Source organism: Diceros bicornis, chromosome 14 (genome assembly GCF_020826845.1).
Source record: "Diceros bicornis minor isolate mBicDic1 chromosome 14, mDicBic1.mat.cur, whole genome shotgun sequence".
In the NCBI taxonomy this organism is placed as follows: domain Eukaryota; kingdom Metazoa; phylum Chordata; class Mammalia; order Perissodactyla; family Rhinocerotidae; genus Diceros; species Diceros bicornis.
The window spans coordinates 34,042,223-34,049,773 of record NC_080753.1 but is presented as its reverse complement, the minus strand read 5'-3'; positions in this window follow the sequence as shown (position 1 = coordinate 34,049,773).

Below are 7,551 nucleotides of genomic sequence, written 5' to 3'. Positions count from 1 at the left end.
TTAACCTTTTGACTCTCTGTTATAGATCTCTAAAATGGAAGGTTCCTCCTCCGAGGAACATTGTGAAGATTAAAGGAGATACTGTACCAATATAAAGTTCCTGGCAAATAGTATATGCTACAAAGAAGTGAGCCACTTCGCTCCACCAATTCCTCCCTCTGCCCCCAAAACCCTTACTGCCTCCTCTGGCCCATGTTGATTTCTTTTTTTTCTGAAAATCATAGAAGTCACAAAATGTTGGCTAGCAGATACATATGATCTTATATTGTCATCCTGTGGTTGTTTGGTACATTTACTCTTTTCTCTTAAACAAAATGTGGAGGTGCCCGATAATGGGTTTTGAGCTCTTTCTGCTTTTCCGTCTGGCCTGGTTTGGGTGCTCAGCAGCTGTTTCATGTCACTAGTTATGAACCCCCCTTTCAAAAGCTGTTTGTGCAGCCTCCTTATTCTCTTTTTTGAGGCTTCAGCCCCATACAGATGGTATTTGATAGACTGAAAGGGGGGTCCAAAGAGAGCCCCAAAACTTAAAAAGAAATAATTCACATGTTTATAGGAATAACAGGGCAGAATATTTGACTTACAGATTATTAAAATTTGGGGCAGTCCCTACCATCAAAGAGTCTACAGTGGAAGATACATGATACGTGAAATAGATACATGTTTAAAAAGATACACAACAATACAAAGTTACACTCTAAAAAAGATGAAGCCACAACATTTGAGAATTCCATTGTATTTTTGTTTACTTAACCAGCCGCTTATTCATAGATTTTTGGTTGTTTCCAGTTTTTGCCTTCACAATGCTGTGGTACATGTCTTCATACATCTTGCCTCCAATTATCTCATTTTTGTGATTGACATTAAAAAATTTTTATTATAAACATTTTAAAATTGAGGTTCCATTTACATATAGTGAAATGAACAGGTGTTTAGAGAATCATCGATGAATTTTAACAAATATATACAGCCGTATCACCCATACCCCTATCAAGATATAGAAAATTTCCTTCATGCTAGAAATTTCCCTTTGCCCCCATTCATTCAGTTCCCCATCCCCCACCAAGCAACCACTGATCTGATGGCTACACCAAAGAGTAGTTTTGCCTGTTTTAACACATCATACAGATGCACTCACAGAGTATGGCCTTCTTTGTGTCAGCTTTTTGCATTTGGCATAATATCTATGTGATCCATCTGTGTAGTTGCAAGTATCAGTAGTTCTTCATTTTTATTGCTGGGTAGTATTCCATTGTAGATTTTACTACAGTTTTTAGACATTTCAGAGTATTCTCGGTTATTGGCTATTACAAATAAAGCAATGAAGAACATTCTTGTGCATGTTTTTTATGGACAAATATCTTCATTTCTCTTGAGTAAATATCCAGGAATGTAAATGCTAGTCATAGAGTCCTTGTTTGTTTCACTTTATTAGAAGATATAAAACTGATTCCAAAGTGGTTGTTTTATATTCCTTATAGGCAATGGATGAGAGTTCAGGTTGCTCCACTTCCTTGCCAGTATTTGTAGTTATTAATCTTTTTACTTTTAGCCACTCTAGTGGGTGCATAGTGGTTTCTCACTGTGGTTTTACTTTGCATTTTCCCCTGTTGACTATTGATGTTGGGAACTTTTTCATATACATATTGACCACTCAAGTATTTTCTTCTGCAAAGTGCCTAAGTCTTTTACTCATTTTTGCTGTTTGTTGTTGCTTATTTGTCTTTTTATTATCAAGTCATAGGAGTTGTTTATTACTTTGGATATGAATCCCTTGTCAGATACGTGTATTGCAAACATCCTAACAGAGACCTTTAAATCTGTTCTGGTCAGGGTGACTAGCACGCTCAGTATTGTCGACTCTAAAGGAAATGTCAATGTCCTCATCTTTCTTTACCTCTCAGCAGCATTTCCCACATTCAACAACTCTTTTATCTATTTTGCTCAATTCCTTTGGATTTACTTCACAAATTTTATTACAAAGTATTTCTAACTGGAAGAAAAGAATAAAAACATATGACACTTTTATGGAGTCACCATCCAGGTTTGTCAATTTGTTAGATTTTTATATTATCTGCAAGGTAAATAATAGAAATATATGCAGATAGTCTTCATTTTGCATGGTTCTGATATGCATGTGTTTCAGTTCACACTGTACAGGCAAGGACTGCCTGTGGGGTGTGTGTGTGTGTGTCTTGAATTTGGTGTATGCCTATATATTTTTACTAAGAATTTTTTTATCCTTTTGTTTGGCATTTGTTTAGACTTTGTATAAATTGTTACTTGCTGAATGTATCATTCTGTGGCTTGCTCTTTCTGTTAACATTGTATATGAGATGAATCCATGTTTATACAAATAGTTCATTTGTTTTCATTGCTGGATATATCCTTTCTGTGGTAAGAATATGCTACAATTTATCTCTTCTCTTCATTGATATTTAGTTTGTTTCTATAATAGACATTGCTGCAATGAACATTCTGGGACATTTCTCCTTGGTCCCTTGTGTGAGTTCTCCTAGGATATGTATGTAGAAGTGGAATTACTGCACAACTTTACCAAATGATGCTACATGATGCCAAATTGTTTTCTGAAGTGAGTGTATTAATTTATACTCCTTCTTCCGCTTTTCTAGCTTCTATGATGTGATACAGTTCTAGTTTTCTTCCTACCATCCTGCCTGCTCATTCTTAGTTTCCTTTTGCTCTACATGTTGGTGTGTTTAGGAGCTGTACTTGGGCTGCTTGCTCTGCTCTTACTGCTTTCCTAATTGCTCTAGTTTCAGCCAGTCCCAGGATTCTCAATATCACCTGTATACAGGTGGCTCCCAAATATATACTTCTACGCTTTTTCATAGTTTAAAAAATAATCATACCAAAATAGGTACTCTCATCTGTTGCAGATGGGATTGCAAACTGGTAATGTTTTTAGGAAGGGCAATATGGCAATTTCTGTCTAAATTAAAAAATGCATACACTCAGCAGTTCCACTTCTAGGAATGTCTCTAAAAATATGCTTGCGTGCTGGCCCTGTGGCGTAGTGGTTAAGTTCAGCACGTTCTGCTTCAGTGGCCTGGGTTCGTGGGTTCGTATCCCAGGCATGGACCTATATCACTCATCAGCCATGCTGTGGCAGCGACCCACATATAAAGTAAAGGAAAGGTGGCACAGATGTTAGCTCATGGCTAGTTTTTCTCAAGCAAAAAAAAAAAAAAAAAAAAAAAAAAATATATATATATATATATATATATATATATATATATACTTGCATACCTGCAAAATGACTGTATTCAAAATGGTATATTGGAGTATTGCTTGTAAAAGAAAAAAAAAATCCAAATGTGTCTATCAGTAGGGAACTGGTTTGGAAGCATTGCATATCTATACAATGGAGTACTGTGAAAATTAAAAGAAAAAGAAGATATAGGAAGTTCTTGATATACCCTCATGGGATGGTCTTGGTGATACATTGTTAAAGGTAAAAAAGTTGGGTGCAGGGAAGCATATGTAATCTGCTCAAGTTTCTGTGAAAAGAGGGAAGGAATTTATAAACATATATTTATATCTATAAATTTATGTTTGCTTGCATAAGCATAAAATGTCTTTGGAAGAATAAGCAGGAAACTAACATCAGTGGTTGCCTGTCAGGGATAGGACAGGGATGAGAGAGACTTCTCACCTTTTTGATGCTTTTGAATTTTGAACCAAATCAAAACATAAAACAAGATAATTCTAAAGGAGACAAAACAAATGAAACAAAAAACTCAAAGTGAGAACTTTTTAAAAAACTTTATAGAAATAATTCTTTTGCCTTCATTAAGATAAAAAATAATTATCTAAATTATATCATTCCTTGAACAGGGATGTTTACTACCATTTTAATTCAGTATGTTGTTTTCTTTTTAAATTGCGTTATCTTTCTTTACATATCTGTCTTTCATTCATTAAAAGTAAAATAAGGGCATGATTAATTAACAAATGCAATTTGTTTGGTAAAGGAAATCAACAAAATCTTGGTTTAAGTAGGAAAGCCCAATCTATAGGGCATTTCTGGTGGTGGGGGCGCAATGCTTGTAGCTTCTGCAAGCTCAGGATGCCCTCTAGTGTCCATGTGGGCTCAGGAGCCCAATAATTAGAAAATAAATCTTCTAGTCTAGGACACCTGATTGTAGCCAATTGCCAAAATTTTAGGGCCCTCATTATTGGCTCATTCTGTTATCCCTATGGTTGCTCATACTTGTCGGACTATCTCACTCTGTCTTTGGATCAGAAAGTGTGCTCAGAGCTCCTCTGGTTACATCATTGGCCCAGCCAGTAGAACAAGGCCTGGAGGTCAATGTCGTGAGGGGTGGGAAGGACCTGAGCCTATAGGAGCCAGTCTGTGGAGTTGCAGGCAGCCCCAGGTGCTGTGTGTAAGGCACTGCCTCTGGGCCATCCTCTCTGACCTCCACATCTGGTCCCTACCTGAGTGTCTGCCATTCCTGGGGTGGGAGTGGGGTTCGAGGGATGGGTCAGGTGTGGTCTGGTTTATCCTATATTTCTGCCTCATAGCCCTCTTCCAGCCCTCTTCTGATGTTAGAAACCAAACTGACTGACATAGGGCAGTGGTTTGCAAAGTGTGGTCCCGGGGCAAGCTGCATTGGCATCACCTGGGTACTTGTTAGAAATGCAATTTTCAGGCCCTACCCCAGACCGACTAATGAGAAACTCCAGGGGTGGAACCAAGCACTCTGCATTTTAACAAGCCTTTCAGCAGATTTTTGCTTTTCAAATAAGGCTTCTCTCTCTCTCTCTCAAGTCTCAACATATAGTAGCTATGATTTCTGAATAGTCAGATGCTGGGACACACATTCTTACCAGGAAGCACCTGGATCCTCAGTCAGCTTAGTCTGAGTCTTGGCCTGGACCAGGCAAAGAAATTCGCATCCTGGATTCTGAGCCATGTTCACTTGTCCTCGGTGCCTGTTGGCCTCCTACTTACACCCCAAAATGCAGCTCAAATGTTGTCTCTCTTACAGGGTTTTTGTGACTCCTTGGTCCAAGTTGATGGTCTACGTATATGTCCACTAAGCATGTGTGCATGTCACACTTACCATTTGTGTTAAAATTTCCTTACCCATCTATGCCTGAGCAAGACTGTGCCAACATTGAGTGCAAGGAGAGTTTGGTTCCATCAGCCCCAGCTCTTCCTAAAGACAATGCCCAGCACATGGTAGGTGTTTAATACATGTTTACCAAATGAATCAATTGGCTCTGATGGAGCTAGGGAATTGAAACAGGAAACTACAAGCCAAAAGTGGCTGGGAAAAGATATTACAAATCTCTTTGTTCTGCCACAGAGCCCACTGAAGTTTGCTTTTGGAATCTTCTCATCTGTCTTTGTTCTCTTCTCATCAGGCGTTTCCGTCCCTTCCCCAAAGCCCATCTAGTAAAACACTACCTTTTGGAACTGCCTTCCAGATCAGCCAGGTCCAAATACCCAAATGACTTCCATCTTGGATCCAAATGCTCAGCTGCAACTCTGAGGCTGATCTCAGTGGGGTTAGGAAATTATCCAGTTGGGATGATTCACTGGGAGGGACAATCGTTGGCCTTGACATTAGGGAAGTTATGTTTGCATTTCTAAAGAGAAGCCCGCTGGACAAGTGAATATATAGTTTTGGTATGTGCAGGGGTCTTCAGGAGAAAAACCACAGACAGCTTCAGGAATGCTAGCACCCACACTCAGTGGCTGATTGACCCAGCCCTCTATCACCCACTGCCGAAGGAAGGGGCTAGATTCTCACCTCGGCCCCTTTTCTGCATTCCACTGGATGTGGACCATCTATGAGTGGAAATGTCCATGGGGTCTGACCCTGGCGTGGCTCTTCCTATGTTGTGGAGCCTCTGTTGGTGTGATTCATGCCCAGGAGGGCCTCCCAGGAGGTTGAGTGTCCTTTAAATCTCAAGGCTAGCATTTTTGGAGAATCCAGGCCAGGCATTCAGAATCTCAGAGACTCAGATTCTCAAGCTGTGAAAAGGAAAGGATCCATCTCACTCTCTTAGGTGTGGTGGGATTAAAATTGTATGACAATCAGTGATCTATAAATTGATGGTGTTCTTAGTGATGCCGTTATTGCTCAGTCGACCCCTATAACCCAAGGATGGATCAAGGATTGTAGAGAGAGAGTTCATTTCTTCCCTTTGGAGGAGCCATCAATTGGGATTTCTGTCCCGTGGAGTCCAAGGAAAGATTTTGCTTCAAGCTGAGTTGGGAAAGGAGATTTGGACTTTTTTCATTGAAATTTTATTTTGAATGTTTAAAACTTCATAATAGGTATTTTATCCTATTAGAAAAGTAAACCTGCTCATCACAGACAATATAAAAAATGTAGAGAAGCAGAAAAATGGAACCCACCTATTGCCTCCAGTGGTAGGATCATGGTGAGCCCTTTGACTGGCAGATCTTCGCAGACTTCACCATGAAGTGGCCCCTGGAGCTGTGCTTTGCAGCTTCCCTGAGTTCCCACCAGTTGTTTTTTATGTATGTGCATGTCTGTACAGGACTGTTTAGCTGTAGTCATACATTATGAATTATTTTCAATCTTGCTTTTGAAAACTTTATTATCAATAAGCAACTTTATCTGATATTACAAACTCTTCTTAAACACTGCTTTTACCAGCTGTATTCTATTTCCAAAAGAAGGATATATTCTTCTCCTGTATCTTTTTTTCATCATTATAAATAATGTCTGATTAACATCCTTATACCTAAGTATCCTTCTATATTTTGTTTTAAAATCATAGATTTCTTGAATAGAAATGACTGGGTCAAAGGGCATGAACTTTTTTGGTGAGGAAGATTAGTCCTGAGCTAACATCCATGCCCATATTCTTCTACTTTATATGTGGGATGCCTGCCACAACATGGCTTGTTAAGCGGTGTGCAGGTCCACACCGGGGATCTGAACTTGCGAACCCTGGGTCACCGAAGCAGAGCACACAAATTTAACCACTATGCCACCGGGCTGGCCCCAAGCATGAACATTTTTAAGGCTTGTCATACATGTTTTCAAATTGCTTCTCAAAAGCACTATACTGACTTACATTCATTCATTGAACCCATATTTATTGAGCCCCTACTCTGTACTGGGACTGTTCTAGATGCTGGGGATACAAATGATGACAACTAGACAAGGTCCTTGCTTTAAAGAACATATACTTCAATGAGACAGACAACAAAAACAATTATTCTGGTATCAGTGATAATTGCCGTGAGGAAAAATATGCCTGGGCTAGAAGATTGGTGAGGGGAGATGGCAGGGCATATATTTCCGACAGGTTTGTTGGACACGACGTTTCTGAGGACTTGACTACTGGACACTTGAGCAGAGACCTGACTGGTGTGAGGAGCAGCATGTGGGTTCCCTGGGGAGGGCGTGCACATGGGGAGTCAGCAGGAGCAGGTGCCCTGAGACAGGACTGGGCAGTGTCCATAGGCCGGTGTGAGTAGAGACGAGTGAGCCGGGCTGAGAGTGGTGGGATGAGGCCAGAGTGGTCAGAGGGGCCCTGTCCTGA